This window comes from Macaca nemestrina, chromosome 11, assembly GCF_043159975.1.
Source record: "Macaca nemestrina isolate mMacNem1 chromosome 11, mMacNem.hap1, whole genome shotgun sequence".
Taxonomy (NCBI): domain Eukaryota; kingdom Metazoa; phylum Chordata; class Mammalia; order Primates; family Cercopithecidae; genus Macaca; species Macaca nemestrina.
Window position 1 is genome coordinate 40,374,799 of NC_092135.1, and position 24,654 is coordinate 40,399,452.

Consider the following 24,654-nt stretch of genomic DNA (forward strand, 5'->3'; position numbering starts at 1 on the left):
TTTTGATATGAAACCTTGAGGGTAAACACTGAATTGTCCCAGTACTGTGCATTAGGAACAGACACTGATAAGGAAATATCTGATCCCTAGTCTTTCTATAAACTTTAGCCTGAAAACAATAGGCTCATATTTGTCTCATATCACTTATGCTGGAGAACAAGTATTATACATACAATTAAATATGGTTGAGAAAAAGCAAAAACTGATATTCTTAAATGATTAGGTGAAGAAATATTACTACTAATATTAATATCTGGGGATGGTCTACTATAGGGCAGGTATAAACAGCACACATAAACTAATAGGAAGTAGACAACCAAACAACTGTACAATTAAAAGACATTTTAATTAATTATAATAGGAGGTAGAGGGGATTCATGGTAAATCCCTGTTGTAGTTTCTAGAGCGAGAGAAAGATTTCAAAATTCTGAGAAAAGACTTGAAATTTTTTGACTGGTTGAAGAAAAGATAGTATTGTTGGAATAAGTAGGTCACAACATGAAGAAGGGGGACAAGGAGGAGAAAAAGAAGAGGAAAAGGAGGAAGAAGTGAGGAAGAGGAGGAATTGGGGGAGGAGGAAGATGAGAAGGAGGAGATAGAGGAGATGGAGGAGGCGAAGGAATAGGAGGTGGGTTTGTAAATCTGCATTTTAAGCAGAGGAAGTGAACTGAACAACAAAGGTGAGCAAGGGACAGATGCTGAAGACCATAGAGTAATAAAGAGGCTGGACACTAGCTACTGGCTTGAATGCTACAGACCAGCTAGTTTGGGCTATTTGAAAGTTTGCATCAGTTTCTACTGACTGAACATTTCAAAGAAGAAGCAGAGCTAACACTAAAGTATTAGTTTTGTCTATCAGTGTTTGAAGAGCATTGATAGTCTGGTTATATGGAGATGTTTAGGTAGCATCTCAATGTTGTAAGTGCATTTGCTGGTTTTATTCTAGTAGTTAAATACATAATATTTGTTGTATAATTGCCAAGCAGGACTAGATTTAAAATTATTTAATAGTTCTCAAAATAAATACATTGACAATTAGTCAATGAAATGCATTTAATCTTTTTAATGTAAAGAGGCTAATGCTTTCTGTTTACTTGTATTCCTTTTTCTCCTGGGAAAAGTGGAGTAATTATTATTATTATTTTTCTACTTCAGAATCTGCTTTTTAGAAGTGTATCAATTGCATTCTAGTTCTTACAGGTAAATGTGTCCATTTAAAGTTATTTTCTGTATTTACCTTGCTGATCCTACTTAGTTCAAAATAGCTATCTTGCTGAAATAGAAATTCCACAGTAACCTTTTTTTTTTTCCTTTTCAGAAATCATTTCAAGCCTGATAAAGAAAAATAATAATAAAACCAGTAAAGTGCTTATGTTGTGTGTGTGTGTGTTTTTTAAAGTGCTGCTCTTGTTTCTTTCAGGCATTTCAAAAAGGACCAAATGTATATTATTTGATTTATTTTGCTGTCTCTGAGAGTACATTTGGTTTTGTAGATTTTAAACAGAGAGACAGAAATGACTTGATAAGCAGTATCCATCAACACAGCTTGGAAACCACTTAAGATGTTGGTCATTACATGAAGTGAAGATGGCTTTTTCATCCATGTAGCTTTGAGTGCTCCTCTTAAAAGTATGTAGAAGGAAAAATATGAGGAGGGCAGTAAGGCAAAGAAGTAGAAAGGTTTATGTTGAAAATATGAGTTTAAATATTGTTAGTGCCTTTAAAAACAGAAAACACAACCAGCAGAATTTCCCATTTGATAGTAATGGATGTCAACAATTTGACCTGAAGTTAAAGCACTGTGGAAAAGCTCCATTGGTTAAATATAAAATTTTGTTTGTGAGAACACATTTCTAGATGTTCTAATTGATTCAAAGTGTCTTGCTCAAAGAAGACACTCAATTTACATATATTGGATAGCTTCATCACCTTTCAACTAAACTAACTAGAACTTTCTGTTAAAGAATATCAGTGAACCAGCTTTGAAATATATCATGGCAAATATTTAACAGCAAATAACACTGATTGGTAAAGAGGAATATATATTACTTCAGTAAAATAATAGGAAGCTTCAGAAAGTTGGTAGAGAATTATCCAATTTGAAATTTGGCCAAAAAACAGTGCCTGACATACACCCACAGCCTCTTTCAGCAATATGTTTGCTGCTATTTTAAATGGCCGCAAACAGCCATAGTATTAGTTTTGTAGCTAAGTGTTGAGAAAATGGAGTCGGTGCTCAGAATTCTAATTCCATTTCCCTGTTTAGTTTGTTTATAACAATGCTTCACTTTCTTGACATTAGCCTATTTTGTGGAGTTCTGCAGGACTTAATTCATGTGATGCAATGATTAAAAATTTCTACCAACGCCCAGTAAATTAGAATAACAATTCCATGCCGTGTAATGGTTATGTCTGATAAGAAGAATACATATAATTAGTATTAGAGAGGATAGAGAGGTGAAAGAAAGCAAAGTCCCTTAGCTTAGAATCAGAGTAGAGCTTAAAGGCAAACCACTACTCTCTCTAGGAGCAACAATAAGCCACACTGTCTGCACAACAATTCTATTGTCTCTGCAGTTTATCTCAATGTATTATCTTGCTTGAATCAGCTCCCCTCCTGGGCACAGCATTGCTCAAATTTTCATATTAAATTGCCACCAAACTTTTCACCATGAACAGCATGCAGGAATGCAGAGAAGGATGATGGCTACTCAATCACCAACCAGATGAACAGCATGACTTTGCAAGTACTGACTTAGAGTAAGTGCGGTTAACTTTTGCAAACTGAGAAAATCACATTTTAAATGCCTTGTCTATAGGCCATTTATAGCTAATTTGAGAATAAGCACATTTCTCTAAGGTTGAAGACTTAAATAAATGTTAAGATTGTACAGATTACTTACAACATGATAGATACTGCCTTGTGCAAGCTACAAGCAGTCTACACCATTGATTATATCCTTTCCCAATTTACCTCCATTTCACCTGTCTTAATAAAAAAGAATGCACACAATTTATGAAGAAAGAGAAAGAGACAGTGAGGAAGTAAAACAATAATGAAGCTATTCCATCAGCTTATCTGAAAAAAAGATTATTGGTTATCTCTAGGTTGTTATTTTCAATAGACATTTTTAAGTCCTTATCTATTTGAATTCAAAGTAGCATTAGACACTATTAATCATCCTCTTTCTTTTGAAATGTTCTCTCCCTCAGCTTTCATGAACAATATGCTCTTCTAATCCACCCCACTTCCCACCTTTCTGGCTCATCCACATTAACTTTTACTACTTCCTCCTCCCCTTAGATTTTAGACATTTGAGGTCTTTGTCCCCAAGATTTGGTCCTTATTTTCACCTTTTTATGATATCTTTCTCCCTTCACAATCACATCCACATCTGTGAATTTAAATTTTTTGTTTCTCTGTTCCTGAGCTTCCTTCTGAATTCATCATCTTCTTTTTACATGACAGCTGCATTTGGACTTTACAAAAGACAATTCTATCTCATCACATCCAAAGATGAACTCGATATTTTTTATTAAATATCTTGACCACCTCTGACATTCCCTGTTTAAGTGAATGGGCCACGATCTATCTTGTTAAGCAAATTAGAAATCCAGATTTTTAGATTCTTCTTTTATCTTTTCTCCCCGTTTCAGATCAATTTCCATGTTCTGTCACATACATTTTCTAAATAAGTGGTCCATCCCTACCACCACTCTGGTGAAACGTTCTACCTCACTTGGATCTACTGCAACAGATTCCATCTCACCTTTCCCCTTCCAATTTTGAGCATTTTGAATCCGTTTTCACAGTGAGAAAAGAGTGATATATTTTAAAGATAGACATATGTGTACGTTTTCTTGCTATAAATCTTTCAAATATGTCCATAGTTCCTGAAATAAATTTGCATTCAAGGTTCATATCCCGACTTTAAAAATTTCACTTTCACCTTCCTACTCATGTTATTGCCCAGCTCCACCCTGAGATAATACCACCGTCAGCAAGTTAGATCCTTCTCATTCATCATCGCAGTTCTACCATATCTCCCTAAGAAGAGTCTTACAATATACACAGCCTAGAAATAACTCCCATTACAATCTCTCATGGTTGTCCCCTCTTTATAATAATTGTTATAATAATTTATGATTATACATGTGTGTCACTAATTAGATGATAAGCTTCACAGGGTAACATCTATGTCTATTTGTATTCATCTAAGTGATAACCCGGTTGCTGAAACATATATTAGGCACTTAAGAAATGTTTTTTGAATATCTAAAGATCCGGTTTATCATATGCATCATCAAGCTGAATTGCATCACTATAGTTGCTTTGTATTCCCTGCGTGTTCTCACTTTTCCACAATCTGAAGTTTGCTTTAATAGCATCTGTCTTCCAATGTTGCCTCAATATCTCTTTTGATCTACGAGGAAGCCAAACCAAGGTCAAGAATATGGTCTGTCCAGAAGGTGGCATGGTTCAAATGACTTCTCCACTCCTGTAACCTTGAGATATTTGGCAAGCTGCTTAATTGCTTCATGTCTTAGTTCCTTCATCTGTAAAAGTGGGGATTAAAAACAATTGGTATCATGAGGTTGTTGAAAATTAAATAAAACTATTTAACTACTTTAGAACAGCACATAATACATGCACAATAAATATCAGTAAGTGTCCCTATCAGATTTTTCACATATTGGACATTTTTAGCAATATGTAGTGCAATATTTGGTACAGATGCTCCATTTTTGAGACTGGTTAGTGTGAACAGTTCCGTAGGAGAAATTTGGAATCTGTTCAAAAAATTGGTTTATAAAACCATGCATTTTTTCCTCATCAATCATACAGTTTTTATAAACTCTATAGTGAATACAGGAAAAAGGACATTGTCCCAGATGTATGACAGTTTAGTGGATATCTCAGATCTTCAGACCCTTCTAAAGAAGAAAATGACAAAATACTGGTCAACCATCCATTTTTGGTATAAATGCTAAAAGTCTGTGTAGACATTTTCAGTTTGAGCCTTGTCTTTGTTGTCATCTAACAGTAAAAACTGCTTAACTGGATTTTATGGAGAACACAATTATTCTTGACTTGATTTTTAAAGAAAATATTTATTTTAATGAGGATTATTGCAACTGCATAATTTTCTAGTTCACACCGATATGATTCTGGAAAAACTATTACAAAGTCTAGAGACAGTGGGAATAAAAAACAATGTATCTAACACATTGGAACAAAAGAGGACAAATATTTGGCATCTTTTTATTGTGCAGTTTTTAAAATTATTTGCTCTTCATAATTATATTGAATTTTTGGTATATTTTAAATTTGGTTATTATATTTATTAAATGTATTTGATTATCATATTCACCATATGTATTTGGTTATCATGTTTCCTTTGCATATGCACAGAATTATCCATTGGCAAACAAAAAATGATATACAGGAAAATACTTAATATTTCCCTTTTTCTCAATTTAAATGACACATAAATCTACTGCAGTCATCGGCTGGTTATACAATCTTTCTTTATCTTCCACAGCAGCATTACAGCTACAAGGCAGCTTCAAATGTTTTTTCCCCAGAGGTAGAAACAATATGAAAAATAAAGCAGTGTGTGAACACTCTCGCTGACTCCATTCTGGAGACTTTCGTCTCAACCTGAATATACTGCCAGGCGCCGGGAAGATATAGTTTTAAACAAAGGTAGAGGCAAGAATAACACCTGTCTCAAACTATGGAAATAGTTTGAATGCTGAAATATTCCTGTTACCTCATATATTTAGTATGTAAAATTTGCCAATTAATATGTAACATGACAAACTTATAAACCTGTATACAAGGCCAATTAACATGTAAAAAGACAGTCAACTTTATTACTGAAATCTTATATGTAAATTTAAAGTGAGAGATTTTTAATCTAATTAATTAAAAATACTTTAAAGGATTATAATATTCTGAGTAGAGGATGGCTTTGCTGAGCATGTACTCACGAACTCCTTTCATGTATGTAGTACAACCTACTGGAGGACAATTTAAAAATATATTTTAAGTGTTTCAAATGTGAAAATGTTTTGACCCAGGGTTTTTCCACATTCTAGAAATTTATATTGTATATTTCGGCTAGCAATAAAAAATTATTTAAGAAGGTTTATTCGTTTTTTGATAAATGTTTCTCTATAAAACAGTTTTAGTTTTTTTTTTTCCAGTTACACAGATAGGGCTCCCATATACCCTATGCCCAGTTTCCTTTATTATGAGCGCCTTACTTTGGTCTGGTATATTTGTTACTATTAATGAACCAATACTGGTGCATTTTTATTAACTAAAGTTTACATTGTAGGTCAGGCATGGTGGCTCACACCTGTAATCCCAGCATTTTGCAAAACCAAGGCGGGTGGATTGCTGGAGGTCAGGAGTTCAAGATCAGCCTGGTCAATATACGGTAAAACCCTAAAATTACAGAAATTAGCCAGGTGTGATGGTGCAAGCCTGTAGTCCCAGCTACTCAGGAGACTGAAGCAGGAGAATTGCTTGAGACCGGGAGGCGGAGGTTGCAGTGAGCCAAGATGGTGCCACTGCACTCCAGCCTGGGCAACAAAGCGAGACTCAGTCTCAAAAAAAAAAAAAAAAAGAAGTTTATATTGTATTCAGATTTATTTAGTTTTTGTCTAATGTCCTTTCTCTGTTTTGAAATCTCTTCCAAGATACTACCTTACATTTAGTTGTTATATCCCCATGGGTTACGCCTCTTGGCTGTGAGTCTCTCAGACTTTCCTTATTTTTGATGACCTTGGCAGTTTTGAAAAGAACTGGTATTTTGTAGAGTGTTCCACCATTAGCATTTGTCGAATTTTTTAAATTTTAAATTTTTATTTTTGCATGTCTAGGTTGGAGTTGCATGTTTTTGAAAAGAAGACAACAGAAGTAAAGTACCATTTTTATAACAACAGTGCTGCTATGGACTGAATAGTGTCCCTCTAAAATTTATGTGTTGATACTCTAGCCCCCAGTGAAATGGTGTTTGGAGGTGGGACCTTTAAGAAAGGTAATTAAGATTTAGATTAGGCTCACAACGGTGGAGCCTCCAGAATGGGACCAGTGTCGTCATAAGGAGAGGAAAAGACACCAGGGCTCCATCTGTCTCCGCCATAAGAGAACATAGTGAAAGTAATATAAAATCATCCGGTTGCAAACCAGGAAAGAGGCCCTCACAAGAAACCAAATATGTCAGCATCTTGATCTTGGACTTTTCAGCCTCCAGTAATGGAAGAAATAAATGCCTGTTATTTAAGCCACCTAGGCTTTGGTATTTTGTTACATCATCCTGTTGAGGTTTGGATATGGTTTGTTTGGCCCCACCAAATCTCATGTAGAAATTTGATCTTTGATATTGGAGGTGAGGCCCGGTGGGATGTGTGTGGGTCATAGGAGTGGATCCCACATGAATGGCTTGTTGCCATTCTTATGGTAGTGAGTGAGTTCTTACTGAATTCCCAGAAGAACTGATTGCTCTCCCAGCGTGGTGGCTCACACATGTAATCTCAGCACTTTGGAAGGTCGAGGCAGGTGCATCATGATATCAGGAGTTTGAGACCAGCCTGGCCAATATGGTGTAACCCCGTCTCTACCAAAAATACAAAAATTAGCCGGGCGTGGTGTTGTGTGCCTGTAACCCCAGCTACTCAGGAGGCTGAGGCAGGAGAATCACTTGAACCTGGGAGGTGGAGGTTGCAGTGAGCGGAGATCGCACTACTGCACTCTGGCCTGGGCAACAGAGCGAGACTCTGTCTCAAAAAAAAAAAAAAAAAAAAGAGTCTGGTTGCTAAAAAGAGTCTGGTACCTTCCCCTCTGTCCCTGTTTCTCACTCTCACCATGTAATCTCTGTGTACCTCTGCCCCACTGGCTTTTGCCATGAGTGGAAGCATTCCGAGGCTTCCCCCAGATGCAGATGCGAGCACCATGCTTCTTGTACAGCCTGGACAACCATGAGCCAAATAAACCACTTTTCTTTGTAAGTTACCCAGCTTCAGGTATCATTTTGTAGCAACACAAATACACTAAGACAAGATAACTAATCACTATCAATGTAACTTTGATCACCTGGATGAGGAAGTGATGGTCAGCTCCCTCTACTACAAAATTACTTTCTGTTCCTCTTTCCATACTGTACTCTTCTTTGAAAGGAAGTCCACTCTGTGAAGCCTACCTCAAGGTTGGAATATCTACATATATTATTTGAAATTCTTCACAAGATATTTGCCTATTCTCCATTTTTTAATTCAATAATCTGTTTACATCAGTATGGACTAATGGAAGTTTTATCTTGATATTTATAATGGCACAATTTTGAAAATATTTTAAAAGTTCATTTCTAGTGATTAGTTAATAAAATATGAAATTTCATACAATGGGGTAATATGGAACATATAACATGATAATGTTAACATATTTATTAACATAGAAAAATATCCATATCCAGGCTGGGCGCGGTGGCTCACACCTGTAATCCCAGCACTTTGGGAGGCCGAGGTGGGTGGATTACCTGAGGTCAAGGGTTTGAGACAGACTGGCCAACATGACAAAACCCCATCCCTACTAAAAATACAAAAATTAGCCGGGTGTGGTGGCATGCATCTGTAGTCCCAGCTACTCAGGAGGCTGAGGCAGGAGAATCACTTGAACCTAGGAGGCAGAGGTTGCAGTGAGCTGAGATCACACCACTGCACTCCAGACTGGGCAACAGAGCAAGACCCCATCTCAAAAAAGAAAAATATCCATATCCGTTTTTAAAAAAAGCAAGATAACTATTCATAACACAGTTGTATTTTTGAAAAAAGTGTATAAATTAGAGCTTTTTTTGAATAATATTTTAAAGTCTGATTTAAAAACAAAGCTACATGTTAAAAGTGGTTATACGTAGGTTTTGGGATTACGGTGGTGAATTTTCATTTTCTATATCATATAGTTCTAATTCTTCTCTTATCTTTTTTTAAATCATTTTAGGTTACAGTGAACATTGTGTCTTATTTTTCAACTCGCATTCTCTCTCTTTTAGAGTCCTGTGTTTATTATTTCCATCTTTTTTTTTTTTTTTTTTTTTTGAGATGGAGTCTCGCTCTGTCGCCCCAGGCTGGAGTGCAGGGGCGCGATCTCGGCTCACTGCAAGCTCCGCCTCCCGGGTTCAAGCGATACTCCTGCCTCAGCCTCCCGAGTAGCTGGGACAATAGGCACCCACCACCACGCCTGGCTAATTTTTGTATTTTTAGTTGAGACGGGATTTCACCATGGTTGGCCAGGATGTTCTCTATCTCTTCACCTAGGGATCCACCCGCCTCAGGCTCCCAAAGTGCTGGGATTACAGGCCTCAGCCACTGTGTCCCACCTATTATTTTCATCTTCATGTCCGTGTGACCCCTTGTTTCGCTCTCGTTTATAAGTGAGAACATGAGCTATTTAATTTCACTTACAATAATGTCTTCTAGCTCTACCCATGTTGCTGCAAAGGTGATGATTTCATTTTTTTTTATGGTTGCATGGGATTCCATGGTGCATATACACCACATTTTAATCTAATCAGTCATTGACAGATTAGTGTGAGGTTGAATCCATGCCTTTGCTATTGTGAATAATGCTACAATAAACATACAAGTACAGGTGTCTTTTTTATATAATTTCTTTTGTTTGGATATTTTTCATACTGAATATATATTAAATTCATTGTGTTTTATCATTAAAAATTTTTCTACATTAACTTCTTATTTTGAATGAGCATCATTATCCACCTTTGACTGCACAGTTTTATTTTCTCCTTGCATATTACATAGTTGCAAGCATTCTGCTCATTCCAAGTCTTTTGAAATGGATGTGGCCCACCCATGAAATAGAAAGAGCTATCACTGTTATGTGTAATGAGTGCTATAATCTCTGCTTACACGTCTCACTTCATGATATAAAATATTGTGACAGATATCACTATCATCATCTTCATTGCTACAGAGATGCAGTTCCTGAGATTTCTAGAACTGACAAGTCCCACAGTTGGTAAAGGGAAGAGTCAAGTTTTAAACCAAGAGGTGTTTAAATCCAAAGTTCATCTTTTTAACCGTTATATCCCATATAGTAACACTTGCTTCTAGAAGTGTTATAGAATAATTATTCCATATCTAAAGGTTCCACAACCAAGGATTCAACCAACCACAGATCAAAAATATTCAGAAAAATCAATAAAAATAATATAACAAAAATACAGCCTAGCAACTATTTACATAGCATTTACACTGTACTAAGTATGATAACTAATATATGAAAGGAAGTGGATAGATTATGTGCAAATACTATGCTATTTTATATAAGGGACTTAAGCCTCTGAGGTTATTGCTATCCTGGGGAGTTGGGGGAATCCTGGAACCACTCCCTGTAGATACTGGGGGATTACTGTATAAGACTGCCTTTCACTCACCCATTTAATGCCACCTACTTTCGCTTACTCACACTCGCCCAGGCTCTTTAATTCCTAGCCTCTAAGCCTTATGTCAAATATTCTCCTTGAGTCTATTTGATAACTCATCCAAACCAGCCATCATTAGTTTTTGCCTTTTAATCTGAAACACGCTTATAATAATGAACTGCCTTCTAATTCCACTGACCTAGAGTTTTGAGCTGGACCATATTTGTAACAAGCTTGGCCAATACCAGGCCTGTATTCTTGTAAGCCATATTCATAAAAGCAGTGTCTGTTCCATTCATTCACTGTATTTGTAACTCATGTAGGGTTTTTCATTAGGTTTTAATATTGATTCTGTAGAAAGGGAAAATATACACCCTCCTTTGAGAAGAACAAACATTTTTTAATGAGTTATCTTTCAAGAAAGAATTCTGTTTTAATTAAAGACTAAGTATGAAGTAATTACTCATTTCTTTTGTTTGACCAGGTTTAGTAAATTGTGCACTTGAATATTTTCAATACATTATGATCACAGCCCTTGATACCTAGTGCACTTGGGCCAAGAGCAAAAGTGTTAACGAAGGCTGTATTGTTTAATACTCTTATATTTCAATGAGTGTTTGCACTCATTTTTCTGACCCATGAAATACTAGGAGGTATGTATCTCACTAATATTTATAGCTCTTATGCTTATCTTCTTGCTAAAAAATGCATTTTAAAATTGAATGTTCTTCAGTAGTTGTGACATATGTTTTGGGTAATTGCATGAAATCATAAAACATGGCTAGTATAGGAGATAGGAAATTTCAAAAATAAAATCGGTGTTCATTACTTAAAGTGTAAATGAGTTCACAAGGATATTGATGTTCTTTTTTAAGCTTTCTGCTCCCTTTGATCCTCTTTGTCTATTTATCTATCTATTTATTTATTTATTTGCTTTTTCTCTGTCACAATAGCTCCGTGCTATATTACAAATTATATAACACAAAACCCAATGTTATATCTAATTTTGAGATGTTTATTTATTTTCCCAGCTGTAGTGGTTCTAAGAATCTTGTATTGCTGAAAATGCTAACTATTGTGATGAGCTTGCTATCATTTTATTCTGAACAAACCCCATTCTTCAGCCTGTCAATGTTTTAAAGAGGATGGGGTACATTTGAACAATCTTTTGTCTTATTGATTTATTTTTGTAATAAATCAGGCTGTCACTCTAAACAAATTGCCTTCCTCAGATTATGCTTTCATTGTAGAAATATGACATTTTTTCAAGTTCTTTGAAAAGTGTTTAATTGTTACGAACTATAAGGGTAATTATTAGGCAAGGTTCAGATTGCTTCTCATTTGAAGTTTCCATCAGTTAAAGAAATCTAAATGTGTTTCAATTTGATAATAGAATGTTTATAAAGAAGTTTACCAACACTAAAACAAGTAAACACAAGCCACCAAGTCTTTTAGAACAAATGCATAGTAACACTGAAATTATAACCATTATATATTTAACACTGTATAGAAGGAACCTATGGTATAATAAATACATTTGGTCTTTATGTCCCCGGTTCTTAGTACAGGGCTCCTAAAACACTAGGAAAAAATACAGGAAAAGACACAGAAAACACTGGAAAAGATAAATGAGTGTCTTTTCTTCCTTTCTTATTCCTAACAAGCATCTTTTTTTTTTTTTCAAATGTTTTCTTTTTTTTTTTTTTTTATTATACTTTGAGTTCTAGGGTACATGTGCATAATGTGCAGGTTTGTTACATATGTATACTTGTGCCATGTGGGTGTGCTGCAGCCATCAACTCGTCAGCACCCATCGACTCGTCATTTACATCAGGTATAACTCCCAATGCAATCCCTCCCCCCTCCCCCGTCCCCATGATAGGTCCCGGTGTGTGAAGTTCCCCTTCCCGAGTCCAAGTGATCTCATTGTTCAGTTCCCACCTATGAGTGAGAACATGCGGTGTTTGGTTTTCTGTTCTTGTGATAGTTTGCTAAGAATGATGGTTTCCAGCTGCATCCATGTCCCTACAAAGGACACAAACTCATCCTTTTTTATGGCTGCATAGCATTCCATGGTGTATATGTGCCACATTTTCTTAATCACATCTAAGTTTATGTTAATATGGTGACTTAGGATAGAGCCCCTAGATAGCCTTAGGATGAGGCAGATCACCAGAAAGAATGGGTAATTGGAGGGTTAAAACTTTGAACCCCGCAGGGTGACTTCCAGGAAGAGGATGGAAGAAAGGGAGATTAAGCTCTATAAAGACTCTTGAGCCACAAGATTCCACGAGCTTCTGGGTAGGTGAACACATCAAGGTGCTACGAGGGAGCATCACACCGCCTCCCGCAACACCGACCAAACCTTGCCCGTGAATCTCTTCTGTATGTCTGTTCCTGAGTTGTATTCTTTGTAATAAGCCAGTAAATGTAAGCGAAGTGTTTTCCTGAGCTCGGTGAGTCATTCTAGCAAACTTTGAACAGGAGGCAGTTGTCATAGTAACTCTGGATTTATAGCCTGTCTGTCAGATGTATGGGAGGCTCAAACGTGCATTGGCATCAGAAGTGAGGACAGTCTTGTGGGACTGAGTCCTTTTACTTATGGGATCTGATGCTAATGCCAGGTAGATAGGGTCAAAGTTCAATTAAACTGCGGGACACCCAGCAGGTGCCCAGGAATCTGGAGAATTGTTTGGTGTGTAAAAAACCCACACATTTGCTGTCAGAAGCATTATATTGAGAGCAGCAGGAGGCAGCCAAATGCCTAGGCAAATAGGGGTGGGTCCCCGGTGAAATCCCACCTCCAAGCCGAAGACCTTTCAAAGCCTGAAAGCCAAGCTACAAGTTAAATCCCGAGATCCAATTGAGAACTTGTCTTCCTGTTTCTTTCTTCCTGTTCACCTATCTTATACATACCTACGCTTTCCTAATTGGTTTTTCTACACTGTCATGCCCACCTTTGAGTGGTGTCTTTGCTTTAACCTTTTGTACATACTCACAAACCAATCAGCGAAACGAGTCCATAAAAGGCCCCCGGACCCAGTCACACGGGCGTCTTCCCCACCTTTGGGTAGAGGGACCACCTCTGCATCCCCTCTCCACTGAAAGCTGTTTCATCATTCAATAACATTCTTCTTCATCCTCCTTACCCTTCAATGCCTAGCATATCCTCATTCTTCTTGGGCACAGTACAAGAGCTCAGGAACCGCTGAATGTGGGTACAAGCTATAACACATGCAAGTTGAGGCATGCAAGCATGGCCTAACGAGGCCTGGGCGGGGCTTCTCCGGCCAAGGGTCCCCCCTGGCTTGCAAAGTGACCAAGAAGAAAAATCCTGCATCAGTATTGAATAGGAACAGCATTTTCCCTGAGTGTGTGAATGTTAAGTTGCAGAATGGTAAGAGTAGCACATCTGAAGACATTTAGTCAGCCAGTGTCAAATAATCTATTAAGCTGCTGTGGTTCAGAACTAAGCTAAGAACTTTGACATTCATCTCATTTAATCCTCATGACAATTAAGGGAGGTAAGTTTTACTATCATGATTTTAAAAATGAGAAAACTGGAGCCTAAAGTCATTCTGTGTTTAAAAAAAAAAAAAAAATGGATAAAAGCATTAAGGAAACAGGCCCAAGCAGATAACATCAACCTTCTTAGACAAAGATTTCTAAATGTCTAGGAAAGGAGATAATCCTTTTTTTTTTTCATGCAAGACACTTTATCATCACAAATTTTGTTTTATTTTTAAAAGGATTTATTAAAGCCTATAATCTTATGCCTATACCATATGCCAGGGACTACTTTATTATTGTTATTATTTTAGAGACACATTCTTGCTATGTTGCCCAGGCTAGAGTTCCATAAATGTTCATAGTTGTGGTCATAGCTCACTGCAGCCTCAAACTCCTGGACTCAAGTGATCTTCTTGCCTCAGTCTCCCAAGCAGCTGAGACTATAGGAATGCACCAGACCACCACAAATTTTAATAGGTGGAAATAAACAATTACTATTTGAAAACAATTCATCCAAGATGTAAAGACTCTATGAAGTTTCCTCAAAAGCTAGTGCTGTGATTCTGCCTCCAGTCAAAGACCATATGTGGCCCCAAGATATTTAAAAAACAAATGAATCATATCATTGAGTAAGAAGTCTCATTGATTACAATATTCTTAATGCTCCAATGAATGTCACTTTGGGCCCCTTCCTCTGCACCCACTGTCATATAATTACTCTGCTGAAGTTTTTCTATTTGTGCTGTGACTTCAGGGGATAAAAATAAATGAAGTGGAAATACATTGATGGCTATGGTTAGTGAAGAGGTCAAATGAACTTCTCCTAGCTCTGCACTTTGCAGCCACGCAAGGCAGAGACTCCGCCTCAAAGATTTCTGCTAAAGAGTTCTGCACCACAGGAAGTGAAAACATGTGTTTCTTTCGGAGATGTTAGGGCCAGCAATAAATATAAAAATTATCTTCATCCATTATGTACAAATGAGTTTTCTATTTAAACTAATCAATTGAGAGAGTTAAGGAGAGTATGATAGAGTCGGCTAGCATAAATAAATCTCTCAAAAGTGTATGCACCTTTTCCAAGAATTACAATGTTTAGGGTTGACAGATTTAGCCAATAAAACTACAAGATGCCCAGCTAAATTGGAATTTCAGATAAGCAGTGAAGGTTTTTAGCATAAGGATGCCCACAATCTTGCATGAGAAATACTTACTTTCTAAAACAAGCAACAAACAAACAAACAAATGCTGTTTACCTAAATTTAAAATCAACGGGGATTCTGTATTTTAATTTTTTAACACTACTAGAAAATGTATCAAGCAGAGGACATTTTGGAAATAAGGAAAATAAGATGATGGTTCAATAACTCTTTAGGAAGAAGAATGGATGTATCAAAATAAAGGTCTAATATATTAGCCAGAGAATTAACATTTTTCTGGGCTAAAGCACATTAGGCATGGAATGTAAAGAGTTTCCTGATAATAAGGGTAACTCAGTTGTTTTCCAGTTCTGCAAAGATAAATGCAGAAGATCCTATGAATGCTATTGCCTTACCAAAAATACACAGGCCCACATATCATATCCATCTTGACTCCTGGATTTTCTAACTTTTGTCACTGTAAGGCATTGTTTTGATCAGTGTTCTTATGTATACATAAGCTCTGTTTTGGGGAACTTTTAAGACTTAGAAACTAAATAAGATTCCTGATTTACCGTGTATAGCTGTGTCACTTACATTTTATAATGTTGACTGTTGAAAAAATGAAAAAAAAAGGGGCACGTTTTCAAAAAAACTTAATGAAGCTAGTAACTTTAGACAATTAATACAATAAGAATAGGACTCAATAAGTCACCTCAGCTAGAAATTAAATAAGGGCTATTCAGTCTCATGCATCCAAACATATACTTATTTTCTAAATTTAGGAGCAACATCCCATTCCCACTTCCATTTATTTCATCAATAAAACGGTATGTAATACAGAGAGCAGACCAAAGCTCTGTACATTCCATGGATTTGTGAGTTTCCCTGAAACATTTGTAATCACGTGTCAAGAGGCAGAATGCTAAGGTGGCTTATTGTAATAATCTAAACAGAGAATTCCCATTTTATGCCTCACAGGCCAACAAAACATTTAGCAACTGTTCTGGTGGAACTAGGATCCCTGAATCCCATCCCCCAGCAACATGGTTTTATTACCTTTACATGTCCCTTCTGGCAAAAGCCTCTGAGCATCTCTGTCTTACAGTTTGAGGTTTTCACAATTATCATCATCTGCTTTGTTTTTAGGAAGCACTTCCACTTCAAAATGGTATTCATGCTTGGGGATTGTGTTCAAAGCCATACAAAAACACTAGGCCAATTTTATCTTGCTCATTATAACCAAAGGTTGAAAATATTTTACCCCATCAATATTTTTCTCTTCTCACCCCATGGACTTCATACAGTCATGTGCAACATAACGATGCTTTGGTCAAAGATCACATATATGACAGTGGTCCTATAAGATTATAATAGAGATGAAAAATTTATATTGCCTAGTGATGTCCTAATGTCACAGGGCAGTGGATTACCCATGTTTGTGGTGATGCTGGTGTAAACAAACCTACTATGCTGCCTGTCATATAAACGGATAGCACATACAATTACGTACAGTACATAACACTTGATAATGATAATAAATGATTACCTTACTGGTTTACGTATTGACTATACTATACTTCAAAATGTTATTTTTGAGTGGACTTCTTCTATCTGTAAAAATGTTAATGGAAAAACAGCCTTAGGCAGGTCCTTACAAGGTCCAGAAGAACACATCATTAACATAGGAGATGATGTTGTAGACAATGGCATGGTGTCATTGCCCCTGAAGACCTTCCACTGGGACAAGATGTGAAAGTGGAACACAGTGATATTGATGATCCTGACCTTGTGTGACTCTAGGATAATATGTGTGTTTGTGTCTTCATTTTTAACAACAACAACAACAAAATGTTTAAAAAAAAAAAATTAAGGCAGAAAGAAGCTTATAGAAAATAATTTTGTATAACTGTACAATGTGTTTATATTTAAAGCTAAGTGTTTTACAAGAGTCAAAAATTTAAAAAAAGTTTATAAAGTAAAAAAAGCTACAGTAAGCTAAGATTAATTTATTATTGAAGAAAAAATATTTTTAATAAGCTTAGGGTAGGCTAAGTGTATGGTGTTTATGAAGTCTACAGTACTGTACAGTAATGTCCTAGGCCTTTACATTCACTCACTGATTCACCCAGAGCAACTTCCAGTCCATTCATGGTAGGTACCATACATAGGTGTACTATTTTTTACCGTATTTTACTGAACCTTTTCTGTGTTTAGATACGTTTGGATACACAAATACCATTGTGTTATAATTGCCTCCAATGTTCAGTACAGTACATGTTCTACTGGTTTGCAGCCTAGGAGCATTAGGCTATACCATACAGCCTAGTTGTTTGGTAGACTGTACTATCTAGGATTGTGTATGTGCACTCTACCATGTTCCCACAACATTACTGAGTGACACATGACTGTATATATGGACAAATGTAGACAGATGCAAGATAGATTAGCTAGATAGATGCAATAGATACTAGGTTGGTGCAAAAGTAATTGCATTTTTTGCCATTAAAAGCAATAGATACACAGACTATATTATCCCCTGAACTTTACACATATAGAGTTTAAATCCACTAAAAATAGTCTGTATAGTGGAACTGTCCCTGGTTTGTGGCTATCACACTAACACACTAATCAAGTCATTTTCAGAGTATTTTGTTAAACTACTAAAATGATGTGGATACTAGTCCCATCTTAGAAATTCACTCCCCCTTTGAGGATCCAGAATACGCAGGAAAAGGACAAATGTGTAACATTTTTGTTTGCTTCATTTGGTTGGTGTTTGTCTAGCAAGCTGCAAGTTTCTAGCAAGAGTGCAAGCTTCTCCCTTGGCATGGTAGGCGCTCAATGAATAATTAATCACCAAATGAAGCTGCATTGGTTGCCAGGAGGTTAGCCACCAGGCATCAACTGTTATGGTGCACTGGATTGAGAGGAAAATATCTGGCTGACATGATATCAGGTAATTAATGAATTCTTAGAAATTCTGTTGAAGAAAAAGATCTGCTGCTGGAATAATTCAATAATAATAAAAGGAATTGAAGACAAATATAACCTCTGCATTTTTTTCAACTTTTCAACAAGTGAGTTGCTAAAAACTCCTATGCTTGTCATTCATAAATGCATTTCCAGACTTCATCACTTTCTCAAACTCCTTGATGCCCTTTGGCAGTTTTATTCCTTTTTGCCCCCACTGTAGCAGTTCACTGTGCTGCAGGAGTTTTGAGTTACTGTGTCTTCCTGAGACATTGATAATTTCCACCTAATACATTGTACTGCTTGCAACTAGGAAAGGAAAATTGTGATGTGTCATCGTCCTGTCTTTAAGCGATTTCACTTGCAAAATTCCCTTAGTGCATAACTTACTCCGATTTCAAGTGAGACAACATGAATACCACATTACAACCTGGTAAGTCATAAGATACTCTAAATTAGGAGAATGGGGAACTCAAATAAAGGATACATAAGTTTGTCAGTATGTGGGTGGGTTGGAGAGGAAGGGGAAGAAGGCAAACAGAGAAATAATATAGGTTAGAAATTTTGTTCTTTGAATAAAATTGGCATATTGGGTTGACTATGTAGAAACATTAAAATGCATTGGAGATATAAAAAGGCTAGGAAAAAGAAAACTGCAATCAGATAATTCTTTATTATATAACCAGAAAATATGAAAAAAACAGAGGCAGAAATACTGTTAAAAGTATATTAAAGAGTGTCTGAAAAATCATTTTATCACCTAAAACTTTAGATTCTCTTAGATTCTTTGCTAGTCAATTGTTATGAATCAAAGGTTTCTCTGTTTTTTTTTTTTTTTTTTTTTTTTTTTGGTCTCTCAACCAGACAGATTTTGGTGCCCATTCAGGATAAAAGAAGAACAAAATCCATATGAACTATTCAAAAATCTCATTTTTGATAATGTTTTTCTTGATCTCCTACTACCAATACCCTCTCTCTTTCATTCTTCTTCTTTATATTTACTCCTCTGAGATGTCATTTCCACAGAAAACTAAAAAGCAAGAACCTGGCTTTGGAATCTTTGATATGCTCAGTATGCGACTCCATTCCCAAATGCTCCTTGTTTCAACTGAAATCTTTTTAGTCTTTTATGCCTTTTGTTCATACTCTAGGCTAACATGAAGAGAAATGCTTGGCTACAAGATTTTGCAATCAACTTTTAGGTTGAAGGTTGAAGCATCTTCCTTCTGAAAATGTCTAACTTACAACTTTGCAAGTCATTTGAAAATGTGTTTATTATTTTCTATGACCCAAACAATTAACCAAGTCAGAGGGACAGATGAGAAAGAAGTATGGAAATTGCAGAACTTTTTCCACAGAAATAATTTGTGAGTGCATTATTTTCACTTTCTCTCTCTCTCTCTCTCTCTCTCTCTCTCTGTCTCTCTCTCTCCCCTACCAAATATCTATCTTAGAGAGTCTTAAAATTCATAAATTATTTTACTTGAGTAAATGGTAGAAAATATTTTTATAAAATTCAAGGTACATTCACGTCTTTATGTGTAAATAAACATTATCTTACTTAAGCAAGGATGTAGAAGAGATGACTTTTGGTTCTCTTTTGATCTAGAAGAAATGATGCAGAGACCACCGAGGCAGGAGAATAGGGTCTGGTGGCAGGGAACTTAGGCCGCTGATTCGTGCTGACTTCCTAAGGCTGAATCAAGGGACAACATCAAAGTCTGGGGGCGAGGAATCTGAGGACAATTCGTGATAATTTCCTAAAGTTAAATCCAAGGTTAAACACCTGGGTCTGGGGTCAGAGAACCTACGACCAATTAATGTGAACTTCCTAAAGCTAAATCAAAAGGGAAAACCCTGTCTCCCTATGCCCCAGAAAGAAGGGATCCACCACTCTCTCTACAACCCTCCTGCCTCCACCACATCTAAGATGGAAAGGGAGAGTGCCTTGGAGTGGCCAAGGGCCAAGCACAGGGCATCCCTTCATCAGCATAGGGCGCCAATCTGCTTGGACTTCAATTAGCCATGGGCCAATCCACCTGTCTCTAGCCACGGACCAAACCCTTTATCTAGATAAGGGTAACTGATAGGGACCTCAAAAAGGAGCACTAAAAATCCAGAAAACTTTGTAATTGCACCGTTGAGTCGCTGGTTCGGGCCCACTCCCATCCTATGGAGTGCTTTCTTGCTTTAATAAATTCCTGTTTTCACTGCTTCATTTCTGTGTTTCGTTCCCAAGTAACAAACTTTGTGCATTTTGTTCAATTCTTTCCTCAAAACGCCAAGGACCTGGACAATTCACTCAAGGCCTTCCTTCCGGTAACAACACCATCATCTTATTTTGATGGTGTTTCTTGTTCAAAAATTCAAGTCAAGATTAGTGCTGTGAACGTTTCTCCACCTAACTTCTAAAGGGTATTTGTCAGATTAACTTACATGGTATTTTATTCCAATTCTACATGTTTCACCATAAGAACACTCCTAATTTCCCTAATGAATATCATTCTTGACATCAGTCAATATACTCCTTTATATTGTTCCTTGGGGAAACAATGTTGAGAAAACTAATCTTCAGGAAAGATCCCATAAGAGTTTACTCTACGTAGTTTAATTTCTCCCTTGAATATTTGATGTCAGAACAAAATACGTTTTACAGAAATATCCGCCCACACAGATGATTCCAGTGATTTAGACATTATCTTTAACTTTAACCTCAACTGTGAAATACTATAGTCATATGTGCTCCAATTATGCAAATATTATGTCTACTATTTTGCGAAATTTTAAAAAACCTGTATTTGAATGTTTTATATCCAGACATTAATGAAAAGATAGATAAATTAAAAACACAGATTAAAAAACAAAAGGGTAAATGCTTGAAAACAACACAAAAGAACACAAAATCATCAAAGAAGTTTAGAGAAGTATTAAAATTAGCAGAAATTAAAATAACACATAGATTATCGAAATTATCATCTTTTTAAAATGACATGAGAGCCTGGACATGTACTTCTGAGGAGCTAGATAAAGCTTTCTCTTCAACAGTGTCAAATGAAGCTTTCTCTTCAATTGTGTCAAATGCAGCCACATGTGGTCCGTGGTCCGTGTGACTGCTAAATGAGCAAGTATTTTTCCAATATCAGAAATTTTAAAGGCACTTGTTCTCTGATGCAAAATAATTTGAACTATAAGGAAAAACTTCCTTACTGGGCATTTGTTTCCACCTGGAATCTTAGTGCAAATGTTTCCTGAATTACTTGAAAGGTATTGCTATATAGCAGGGGCCTGATCCTTACACTAAACCCATTCTAATATTCGTTTTTGTAAAAAAGGTCTTATTGGAGCTCGGCCACGCCATGTTTACTGTTGTCTATGATTGCTTTCACCTTGCAATGCAGGGTTGAATAGTTGCAACAGAGACCCTGTGGCTGGCAAAGCCTAAAATATTTATTTGCTGACCCTTTATAGAAAAGTGGCTGACATGTCGCAGAGTCAACTGTTAATTCATATTTTTAAAACTGGATAGTTAGCTTTTGTCATCTCAATATATTTAATTGTGTGCATGTTAGCATAGAAATGGCAAAGGTAAAGAAGGAAAAGAAATAAAACTTTATTGCTTTGGGACATCGCTGCTAATCACTAATTTCATGTTTACAATTACAAATCTCTGCTACATTCTCCCAGACATGGTCTGCATTTGAAATAAGGACGCTGCAGTTAGATCTATTTGGAATTACTTTTACTAAAAGTTTGACATTTGGTTCTAGAAATGGGGGTGAAGAGACAAAGGGCTAAGTCTGGACACACTGCTTCTCTTTAATGCCATGAGAGATACTCATGTTCAGGGTGCTGACTTTTTTCTCTCTTGGTGTCTCTCTGCTGTCTTTGGATCTCTCTCTCTCAGTCTCTGTCCCAGTCTCTCTTGTTTTCTTTCTGTTTTCCTTTTTTGTGTCTGAATCTCTCAGTCTCTGATTTTCTTTTTTTCTCTCCATTTCCTTTATTTTTTGCCCTTCTCTCTCCTGCGGGATCGTCAATGTAGGCCCTAGAAGAGGGAGGGGGAACTCGGGGGGACAAGAGACACGAGAAATGGAGACAAGACAGTATCCTGATCAAGTCTCGTTTAGTGGTGGCAGTGTAATGCCTTATATAGACCGGCAGGGGCGGAGGTTGGGCCAGGGCGATGATGGTGGCCCTGCGGTGGGTGTGGCCAGGTAGGTCTCGGTTTCTTCGGTCGGACGTCATGTTGCGCCTGCGCTGTCGGTTGGTAATTTTCCCGGGCGCGGGATGGCGCCTGCGCTGTAAGTTGATCATTTTCCCGGGCACGGGAAAATGGGTGATGAAGAACCAAGAAGAGCACCATTTTGTACTGGCGTATGAGACAGCAGAACAGGGAAGAAAGTAAATCTAGGGAGGAGGCATAGAGTGGAAGCGTATAGAGCTCAGGTGTCAGTCGTCAGTTATAATCGCTATGGCCAGGCCACGCAGCTCCGGACAGGTGCTGACCTTTTTTCTCTCTTGGTGTCTCTCTGCTGTCTTTGGATCTCTCTCTCTCACTCAGTCTCTGTCCCAGTCTCTCTTGTTTTCTTTCTGTTTTCCTTTTTTGTGTCTGAATCTCTCAGTCTCTGATTTTCTTTTTTTCTCTCCATTCCCTTTATTTTTTGCCCTTCTCTCTTGACTCCTTAATACGCAGAAGTCACACAAATTCAATAGCTGCAACTCTTCCCCTAAATTGTAACTTTCAATATTTTATTAGAAAACGAAATTGAGAGCTGCCTAATGATCCCAGGAGAAGACTCTCCCAATTTAACTTAACCTCTAAACATTTGAGAGGCAATTTTATAGGGCCACCGTGGAATGGGTATTGCAAAGCCACCAGTGCAGGGGTAGTTGAAAGTAATATGCATTTTGGTTCCTCCTCTTTGCTTTTAGCACAGCCATGGGGTCCTGCAGACATTTGCTCCCGGTACTGCTGGCTTCTTACTTTCATTTTTATTAAAAAACTAACAAGGAGCATTAAGCAGCTCCCTGTTTAATTTCCCATAGAAAAGCAATAGTTTCAAGCAGCCCACTGGTGGAATGATATTTAAATGCAAAATGCACAGCCGTGCCAAATGTATGCGCCAAAGCAAAAAAGGTTTCTTAATATGACAGGTTAATATCATGGATTTTTATTTCATTTGCCACTGAAAGAACTAATCAGAGAGAACTGGACTTGTGGAAGCAGAGGTGAAACTGGGTAGTTAAGAGACAAAGGACACAGCTTGTCAACCTTGTATGGGTTTAATATCATGCTAATGAAGTGCTGCAGAATTGACCAAAAGTTACCCCACTGGAGAAATTAGCACTGACCTGCCACATTTATCTAGGGCATCTAGAAGCTTCCAACATAAGATGCTAAGCGAACCATGGTTCCACCAGCTACGTACTCAGGTCCTGCCTCTTTTCTACCTAATGAGAACAAAATTGTTTCATATTAGGCAAAAACTAGAAGAGATAATATAAAGGAAATCTTTTAGACTTCTTCTCAGTTTAAATACTTGGTTTCCCTTTGGCTCTGGGTAAACAGATACATAGTAATGTAAACAATTATAGGAAAAAGAATACCTTACACACAGATTTCATGAAAGCTATTCAAACCAGGTGGCATATCACATGACCATGTAAGCCCGGCCAAGCTTTATAGGACAACAATTCTTTAATTACATTGTTTATAGACAGCTCTTAAGCTCATCCTGCTCCTTTTAGGCCAGGTTTCCATAATGACCTTTCCTTTTCTTTAGCTCACAGCGTACTCCTCCTTGTGAAAAGCCAGATCCTGAATCATCATGCTTTCTGATAGGAAATTTGGCAAAACCTCTCAATGCTCTTTGAGATCTTAGGTAAAAGTTGTAATTAAGATGTTCAGACAAGTTAGGCCTGTTTTTCCTCTTAATGACCAAGGCTCTGTCAAGAGGTAAGTTCCAAAAAAGAAAAGAAAGAACAAAGTAACTTCTAATATCAAAATAAATATTGGAAAGTGTGCCCTGAATTGTCTATTTTAGAATTTTTCCGTTCATTTGGCATGAATGTTTGCTTGGCAGCTGGCTTTTCTGATGTCAGTATTTGAGTTCTAGCATTCAGTTTTTAAAGTTCAGACCCATTGCTGTCTAGATGCCATTAGAATATAATTAATACATTTTTACAGATACATTTTAGTTTTTACATAGTAAAAGAAGGGCGTATGGGATTCAGGTGTAAAAGATGTCTGGATCCACAAATCTGGAGAAAGCAGGGTGCCAGAAAGATCCAAAGCAGTAGACAGAATGCCACAGAATAAAAAAAGATAAATTTCACAATATTTTGTTTACTCATAGCTTAGGGAACACTTCCCTTGCTTTCAAATTAAATAATTTCTGCTCTTCTTCCCTAGACAAGCATCATGAGGGAATTATCTGAGAATCTGAGTGATGTCTTCGACAATAAATTGAAAACAGTCATTTACAAATGACTTCTTTCATACAAGTCTTGCTTCTCTTAGCTAAATCATTCAAGAGTTTAGCTTTCTAGGACGGTAATGACAATAAAAATGAAAAAAAGGAGGGAGG

The 24,654-nt window shown here is 36.9% G+C and overlaps 1 long non-coding RNA gene across 1 annotated transcript; it reads right to left on the reverse strand.

The window, feature by feature from the left end:
• Positions 1-2,668: 2,668 nt before the first annotated feature.
• Positions 2,669-24,017, reverse strand: LOC139356966 (uncharacterized). The gene is made up of 3 exons (XR_011609535.1): positions 22,574-24,017; positions 19,632-19,766; positions 2,669-4,557 (listed from the first exon to the last, which is right to left on the reverse strand). It is a non-coding gene; the product is annotated as an uncharacterized lncRNA (long non-coding RNA).
• Positions 24,018-24,654: the final 637 nt, after the last annotated feature.